Source organism: Colobus angolensis, unplaced genomic scaffold, assembly GCF_000951035.1.
Source record: "Colobus angolensis palliatus isolate OR3802 unplaced genomic scaffold, Cang.pa_1.0 Scaffold114, whole genome shotgun sequence".
NCBI lineage: Eukaryota > Metazoa > Chordata > Mammalia > Primates > Cercopithecidae > Colobus > Colobus angolensis.
Window position 1 is genome coordinate 2,574,987 of NW_012112475.1, and position 7,395 is coordinate 2,582,381.

A 7,395-nucleotide genomic window follows, 5' to 3' on the forward strand; every position below is an offset into this window, starting at 1 on the left:
CTGGCCTTCATGTGTGTGCTGGTCGTGCTCACAGTAGCTCTACACCCAGGCTGTGGCAAGCTGAGTGTCATCACCCAAGATGAAGTGGGTTCATTTGGTGCCGGGTGCCACCCAGACTTGGACATTCCAAGCCTCAAGACTGCAGGCTACCACCAAGTGGACTCTTGGGTATCTGGCAGGATGAGCACACAGCTGTCTGCTGGGCATGGGTGAGGTCAACGGCATGAAGCAGTGGACAGCACATTGTGATCATACTGCTCCTCCTGCCCCACGGTGGTCTGACATCACAGCCTGCTACTAGCTTGTGAGGGTCTGTGCCATGCCCCAGCAATGCCTGGCCATCTCCTTTCCCATGAGTTTTGCCCAGGCAACCATCAGCCCTGTTGCTCACTCCCAGGTCTACAGGAACCTCCATAGCTGCTTGTGGACCCAGGTGGGCCACCTGCCAATGCATAGGAGAGCCCCTAATCTCCAGGAACTCTGCCAAACTGGCCTATCTGGGCATGTGAGTGAGGCAGGGGCAAGGACAGGATCCCCTCCTGAGCCCCAGTTACTGGACCCCACAGAATCCAGGTGCTCTGCCAGCCCCCCTGCCTCTACCTATTAGGCTGCCAGGCTGTGGGTGCTGGAGAGGGGGGTCTTCCTGGTCCTGGGGCCTGTCCATACCCAGATCTCACACCATTTTTTTCTTTAAATGATGGCTTAGAAACAAAAAATAACTGAAGAAAAAGATTTTTTCTTAAACTCAACAAGAAAGACTTTCGTGTTGAGTTTGCCTCTCTTCGTCTCCAGAGAGGGAGGGTTTGCCCTGTAGACCGCCTGCATTCTCTCTTCCCCCATACCTTATCCTCTTTAGCAAGGCCCAGAATCTTCCAAAGGGGACAGCCCAAGGCTGCTGAAAAGAGAGACCAGGAAGTCCCCAGGGCAGGGATAGTTAATATTGCATTTTATGCTGTTTTCTTTTAGACTAACCCTAACTCTTTCCTACCCTTCCACCAAGTCCAAACCCCTCTAGGTACAAGAGCTAAGCTGCCTACCCCCTCCTCCCCCCTGCTTGCAGAGCTGTCTGTCTCCATTTCATTTTAGGGGAAGGGGTGGTGGTAACCATACCCAGGCCCCTTCCCATGGAAGGCCTTATCTTCTGTTCCCTAGGACCTGGGGAGGCCTTATCACAAAATAATGTGGAGGGTGCTTTTGGCAGGGAAGTACAAAAGGAGCCAGAGCCAGTTGAAAAGACAGGATGACTGAGAGATGGTGGAAGGAGGAGAGCCCTTGATTTTGGTTAATAAATAGAGACAGGGTCTCACTGTGTTGCCCAGGCTGGTCTTGAACTCCTGGGCTCAAGCGATCTGTCCACCTTTGCCTCCCAAAGTGCTGAAATTACAGGTGTGAACCACTGTGCCTGTCCGATTTTTTTTTTGCTTCAAGACAGGGTCTCACTCTGTTGCCCAGGCTGGAGTGCAGTGATGCAATCATAGCCTGGAACTCCTGGGCTCAAGTAATTCTCCCATCTCAGCCTCCCAAGTAGCTGGGACTACAGGTGTATGCCACCATGCCCAGCTTTTTAAAAAAAATTTTTGTAGAGACAGGGGTCTTGCTCTGTTCCCCAGGATAGTCTTAACTCCTGGGCTCAAGGGATCCTCCCACCTTGGCCTCCCAAAGTGCTGGGATTACAAGTGTGAGCCACCGTGCCCAGCCCTTGCTAACATTTTTGATTCACCAATATGTTTTGTAAACTAGAAGAATAACAGAACACTGCAACTTGAAAGCTTTTCTCTCTTGGTCTGACCTTGTGTGTGTAGAAAGTTAATGTTGTAAGCTTTTCTTCTGCTTTTAAGACCCTATGCATCCCCTCCTGTGTTTCAGCCCATTGGGGCATTATGCTGTAAAGGCCTGCTTGTTGCTTTTAGTTGAGAACTTTTGCAAGGTTGTCAGTGTACATTTTTTACGCCACTTGGGAACTTATGTGACTATTCACAGTTGTCAGTTTGTTGGGGCCTTTACCATAACCTTGTACTTAGAAGCAGAGTTGCGGTTTTGTTGGACTTCAGACTGGAAGCTGTGACCATGTTCTGTAAGGATAACCTCCAGAAAGAATTCTGTGACCCTGATGGTCTTGATGATTTTGTGCCAGGTTGTAATTGACATCACTGTAACTGACAACACTTCTTTTAAGCAGAGAAATATTCCTGAGGTGGCTTTGTCCAGTCACAAGGGGATCTGTGACACTTTTGTCTTCTATATGCATGATAAAAAATAAAAAATTGCCTGTCTGGGGGAAAAAATAACTTAGATCATGTTGCTTCCCCATCCAAAACCCTACACTGGTTAAAAATATGTATCTATAGTCTGGGCACAGTGGCTCATGCCTGTAATCCCAGCACTTTGGGGGGCTGAGGCGGGTGGATCACAAGGTCAGGAGTTCGAGACCAGCCTAGTCAACATAATGAAACCCCGTCCCTACTAAAAATAGAAAGATTTGCTGGGTATGATGGCAGGTACCTGTAATCCCAGCTACTCAGGAGGCTGAGGCAGGAGAATAGCTTGAACCCGGGAGGCAGAGGTTGCAGTAAGCTGAGACCACACCATTTGCCATTGTGCTCCAGCCTGAGTGAAAGAGTGAGACTCCATCTCAAAAAAAAAAAATAATATATATATATATATGTTCCTTATTGCAGGCAACAGAGCCCTGCATTTGCTGATCCCTCCCAGCGTCTCCCATCTACCTCCACTTTGCTCTCTATGCTCCCCCCACACTGGCCTCTCTGCTGTTCTTTAAACACACTAAGCATGTTCCAGCCTCAGGATTTTAGCACTTGCTTTTTTCCCTCCCCTAGCTAGGATTTTCCTTCTGCAGATATTCTCATCTCATGGCTCCCTCAATTCATTCAGACCTCAAACGCCACTTCAGAGGCCTTCCCTGCCCAGCCTGTCCAAAATAAGCCTCTACCACTCCCTTCATGATTTTTTCCATGTCACTTGTAACTCTCTGAAATGATTTTTTGTTTTTTTTCTTTTTTGAGACAGGGTCTCATTCTGTCCCCCAGGCTGGAGAGCAGTGGTGCTATCTTGGCTCACTGCAGGCTCCGCCTCCTGGGTTCAAGCGATTCTCCTGCCTTAGTCTCCCTAGTAGCTGGGACTACAGGCACCCACCACCACATCTGGCTAATTTTTGTATTTGTAGTAGAAACAGGGTTTCACCACGTTGGCCAGGCTGGTCTCAAACTCCTGACCTAAAGTGATCCACCCACCTCGGCCTCCCAAAGTGCTGGTATTACAGGCATGAGCCACCGCACCCGGCCTCTCTGAAATGATCTTTTCTTACCTTCTTCCACCTCCTTTCACATGTGGCAGGAGAACAAGGACACATGTTTCTGCTGCTTTGCTTAGTTTAGTGTCCAGTGTCTCAAAGATCAGTGGTATGAGTGACTGACTTTACTCCAGCGTTCAGAATACCGTGCCGGGCTCTGACAAAGGCATGGTTCCTACCCAAAGGATTTCAGTTGGGTGGAGAAAGGTGTGGGTGGTGAAGGGTGACTGTTTAATTTGCCATCCAGCTGAAACATATCTGGGAGTGAAAGGGTCACGACTAATAATTACACCGGGGCAAGAGGTGTAACTGGTACCCAATGGTCATCCAAGGAGACAAAACCCAACTGCATCCAACGTGGCTTATAGTTCACCAGGTCTTTGACGATGTGGGATCAGAGGGCAGGGACTTCTCTGAAACTGGGTCACGAGCTAGGTGTTGAGGAATAGGCAGTAGTTTAGAAAATGGAGCCAGAGAAGGGAATTCCTGGCAGAGCGAACAATGTGAGCGAAGGCACTGGATGGGCAAATGTGCGGCATGGTTAATGTAGAGCATGTGCCGTGGGTTTGGCTGCTTGGGAGAGGCAAAGCTGATGGGTAGATTGAGGCCACTTTTTTTTCTTTTATTTATCTTTTATTATTGTTTTCAAGAGCAATACCTGAAGAGGCCACTTTCTGAAACAGGAACTCTTGAATGCCAAGCCAAGGTATTATCCTGTGGATAGCGGGGAGGGGTATCAGGCGTGGTTCAGAGGTGGAGTGATCTCACAGGGCACGTCTGGAGGAGTGTCTGCAGTTATAGACCCCTAGTATCTTCAGTTTGAATCTTATCTGTCCATTTAGGCTACAGCTCTTCTAGGAAGTCCTCCATGATTGCCCCAGCCCACAACAGTCTTAGGACCAACTATCTTAGCACCAACTATAATAGGCATGAGATGACCATTCTGGCCCCTGCCCTCAGTGAGCGCCAGGGTCCAATGGTGCAGCTGAAGAACATTGATAATAATCACCAATGTTTCTTAAGCACCTACCATGCGCCAGGGCTTTATGTGGGTGCAGCAGGCAGAGTGTGGCTCTCTAAGCCTGAGTCAGACCATGCCCTTCTGCTCCAAACCCAGTGGCTGCAATATACAGAGGAAAAGCCAACATGCCCTGCCTGGCCTGCAAGACCCTCCTGATCTTACCTCCAGTCACCAATCCAACTTCATCTCCTATGCTTCTCTGCCTCCAGACCACTTTCCAGCTCCAGCATCCTCTTTTTCTTTTTTTGAGACAGAGTCTCACTCTTGTTGCCCAAGCTGGAGTACAGTGGCACGATCAAGGCTCACTGCAGCCTCAACCTCCCACGGCTCAGGTGATCCTCCCACCTCAGCCTCCTGAGTAGCTGGAACTACAGGTGTGTGCCACCATGCCCAGCTAATTTTTGTGTTTTTTGTAGAGATGGAGTTTCACCATGTTACCCAGGTTGGTCTTGAACTCCTGGGCTCAGGCGATCTGCCCACCTTGGCCTCCCAAAGTGCTAGGATTTCAGGCGTGAGCCACCATGCCTGGTCTACACCAGCCTCTTGCTAGTCTTCAAACCTGGCTGAAGACCTTGCTTCCTCTTCCCTCTGCCTAGATGTTGCTTCTCCAGGTGTTTGCATAGCCGGCTCCTGCCTTCATTAAGGTTTATCAGTTCAAACATTAGTTACGCCTCTTCAAGGGAAGCCTTCCCTGACCACCCTTTCTAAAACTCACCCTGTCACCTTTCTGTTATAGCACTTAACAACCACCTGATATATTATATATTTATTTTATTTATCTGCTTTTTTCTCTACACTCTTCGGGATTTTTTTTTTTTTTTTTTTTTTTTTGAGATGGAGTCTAGATCTGTCGCCCAGGTTGGAGTGCGGTGGCATAATCTCAGCTCACTGCAACCCCTCCTCCTGAGTTCAAGCGATTCTCGTGCCTTGGCCTCTCGTGTAGCTGGGATTACAGACATGCACCACCATACCTGCTAATTTTTGTATTTTTAGTAGAGATGGGGTTTCCCCATGTTGGCCAGGCTGGTCTCGAACTCCTGACCTCAGGTGATCTGCCCATCTCGGCCTCCCAAAGTGCTGGGATTATAGGTGTGAGCCACCGCACCCAGTGGGACTTTGTTTTATTCACTGCTAAATCCCTCTTACCTAGAACAACACCTGGCACAGGAAGTTCTTTGTGAAATGAATGAATGTGTGCATCACATCGTTGAGGTTCAGGAGGGTCCTCCTGGTGGGTGAGGCGACAGCACCTATGAAGGCATCAGATGCCTGCTGAAGGCCCTTCCAGGGCTTGTATCTCTAGGGATAGGAACTCTCTACTGCTCAAGGCAGTACCGCTCTTTTCCAGGCAGTCTCAGAACTGAGGCAATCAATGTCCCAGGGCCCATTCCCGACCCCTACTACAGAGAGATGGCCATGTGGCCTGCACATGCTCCAAACATGGAGGAACGAGGCCAGGGTACAGAGGGGGCTTCCTGCTCTGGCGTGGAGAGCGAACACAAGCCTTGGGTTCCAGGGTTCTGCTCCCCTCTGTCTCAGCTGACTGCCCTGTTCTGTTGGCCTGGGAAGGAACTTTGGACAGGCTCTTTTCAATCTGAGAAAAATCTGTCCCGAAACTATGGCAATTACTTGTAATCTGCAACTGCCTTGATTACAGCTTGGGGGACTTTGATATTTTCCTCCAAGGATATCATTTCAGCACAAAAATTCAAGGAAGTCCCCGGTGCTTGCTTGCTCTTGCCCAGCAGAACTAAACGTTGACTGGAGTCGGTGAACTTTGAGGCCTCCACCCACAGGCCCCACCATCAAAGCTGACTCAGGATCTTGGGGCACAGGGCTGTAGTGCACTAGGCACCCGCTGGAAGGCTGATAGGCCTGTGCGGGGCTGCTCTTGCCACTTCCCCCTGCATGGCCTTGGGCATGTCTTTTCACAGCTATCAGCCCTTTTCTCATCCAAAGGAGAAAGTCAGAACTCCTTAGCAGGCGGTAAGAGTACCTTTAAGGTGCTCCCCTCCACATGCACCTCTAGCCCTCCAGGTGGCCAGCTCAGTGACAATGCTTTTGGTAGCATCTAACTGAACCGCTAATTAAGTCTTTTTTCCTTATATGAATATTCAGAAGGGAGCGAGACATTGGGGCTATTTGATCCATCAGCTCAGTGATGCGTCCAGGCTCGGGCCTTTTCTGATCTGCCATTCTTCTCGTTAGTTCCATCCTCAGGTTGGTGCCAAGATGGTGGCAGCAGCCTCAAGTGTCCACACTGGAGTATGGCAACTCCAGAGAAGGGAGACTGTGTCTTACCGTGACTCCTGTTATGATGGAGGAAGCCTTTCCGAGAAGCCACTGTAGATTCTCCTGGTCCTATACCTTATTGACTAGAACTGGGTCACATGCCCAGTCTTGAATTAGTTATTGGCAAGGGGGAGCGGGGTAGTGGTAGACCAAGCATTGATGGGGAATGGATGTCTGCTCCTAATGTTCAGTGCCTAGAGGCAAGCTAAGACCACTGTCTGTAGGTGCTCACAGTCACACTTTGGCTTTTCTGTGAGACCCCACAGCTGGCACTTTCACCCCATGATGGCCCTCAGGGTTCGAGGGTGCCGACTTCTAGGTTAGCACAGGTCCAACTGCAAGGGTTCTGGACCTAGAAAGTTCCTTAAGTTGAGCCAAGTCACTGCCAAACTAAGATTCCTAGGAGGCAGGCCCTTTAGACTCTCCTTTGGTGAGTGAGGAGGGATTGAGCACCTATTGTGTGAGTGTCTCTTTCACTTCAGAGAACTTGTCTGGGTGCGGTGGCTCACACCTGTAATCCCAGCATTTTGGGAGGCCAAGGCGGGCAGATTGCTTGAATCTGGGAGTTCGAGACCAGCCTGGGCAACATTGTGAAACCCTGTCTCTACAAAAAACATATAAAAATTAGCTGAGTGTGGCTGGGTGTGGTGGCTCACGCCTGTAATCCCAGCACTTTGGGAGGCCGAGGTAGGTGAATCATGAGGTCAGGAGATCAAGACCATCTGTCTAACATGGTGAAACCCTGTCTCTACTGAAAATACAAAAAAAAAAA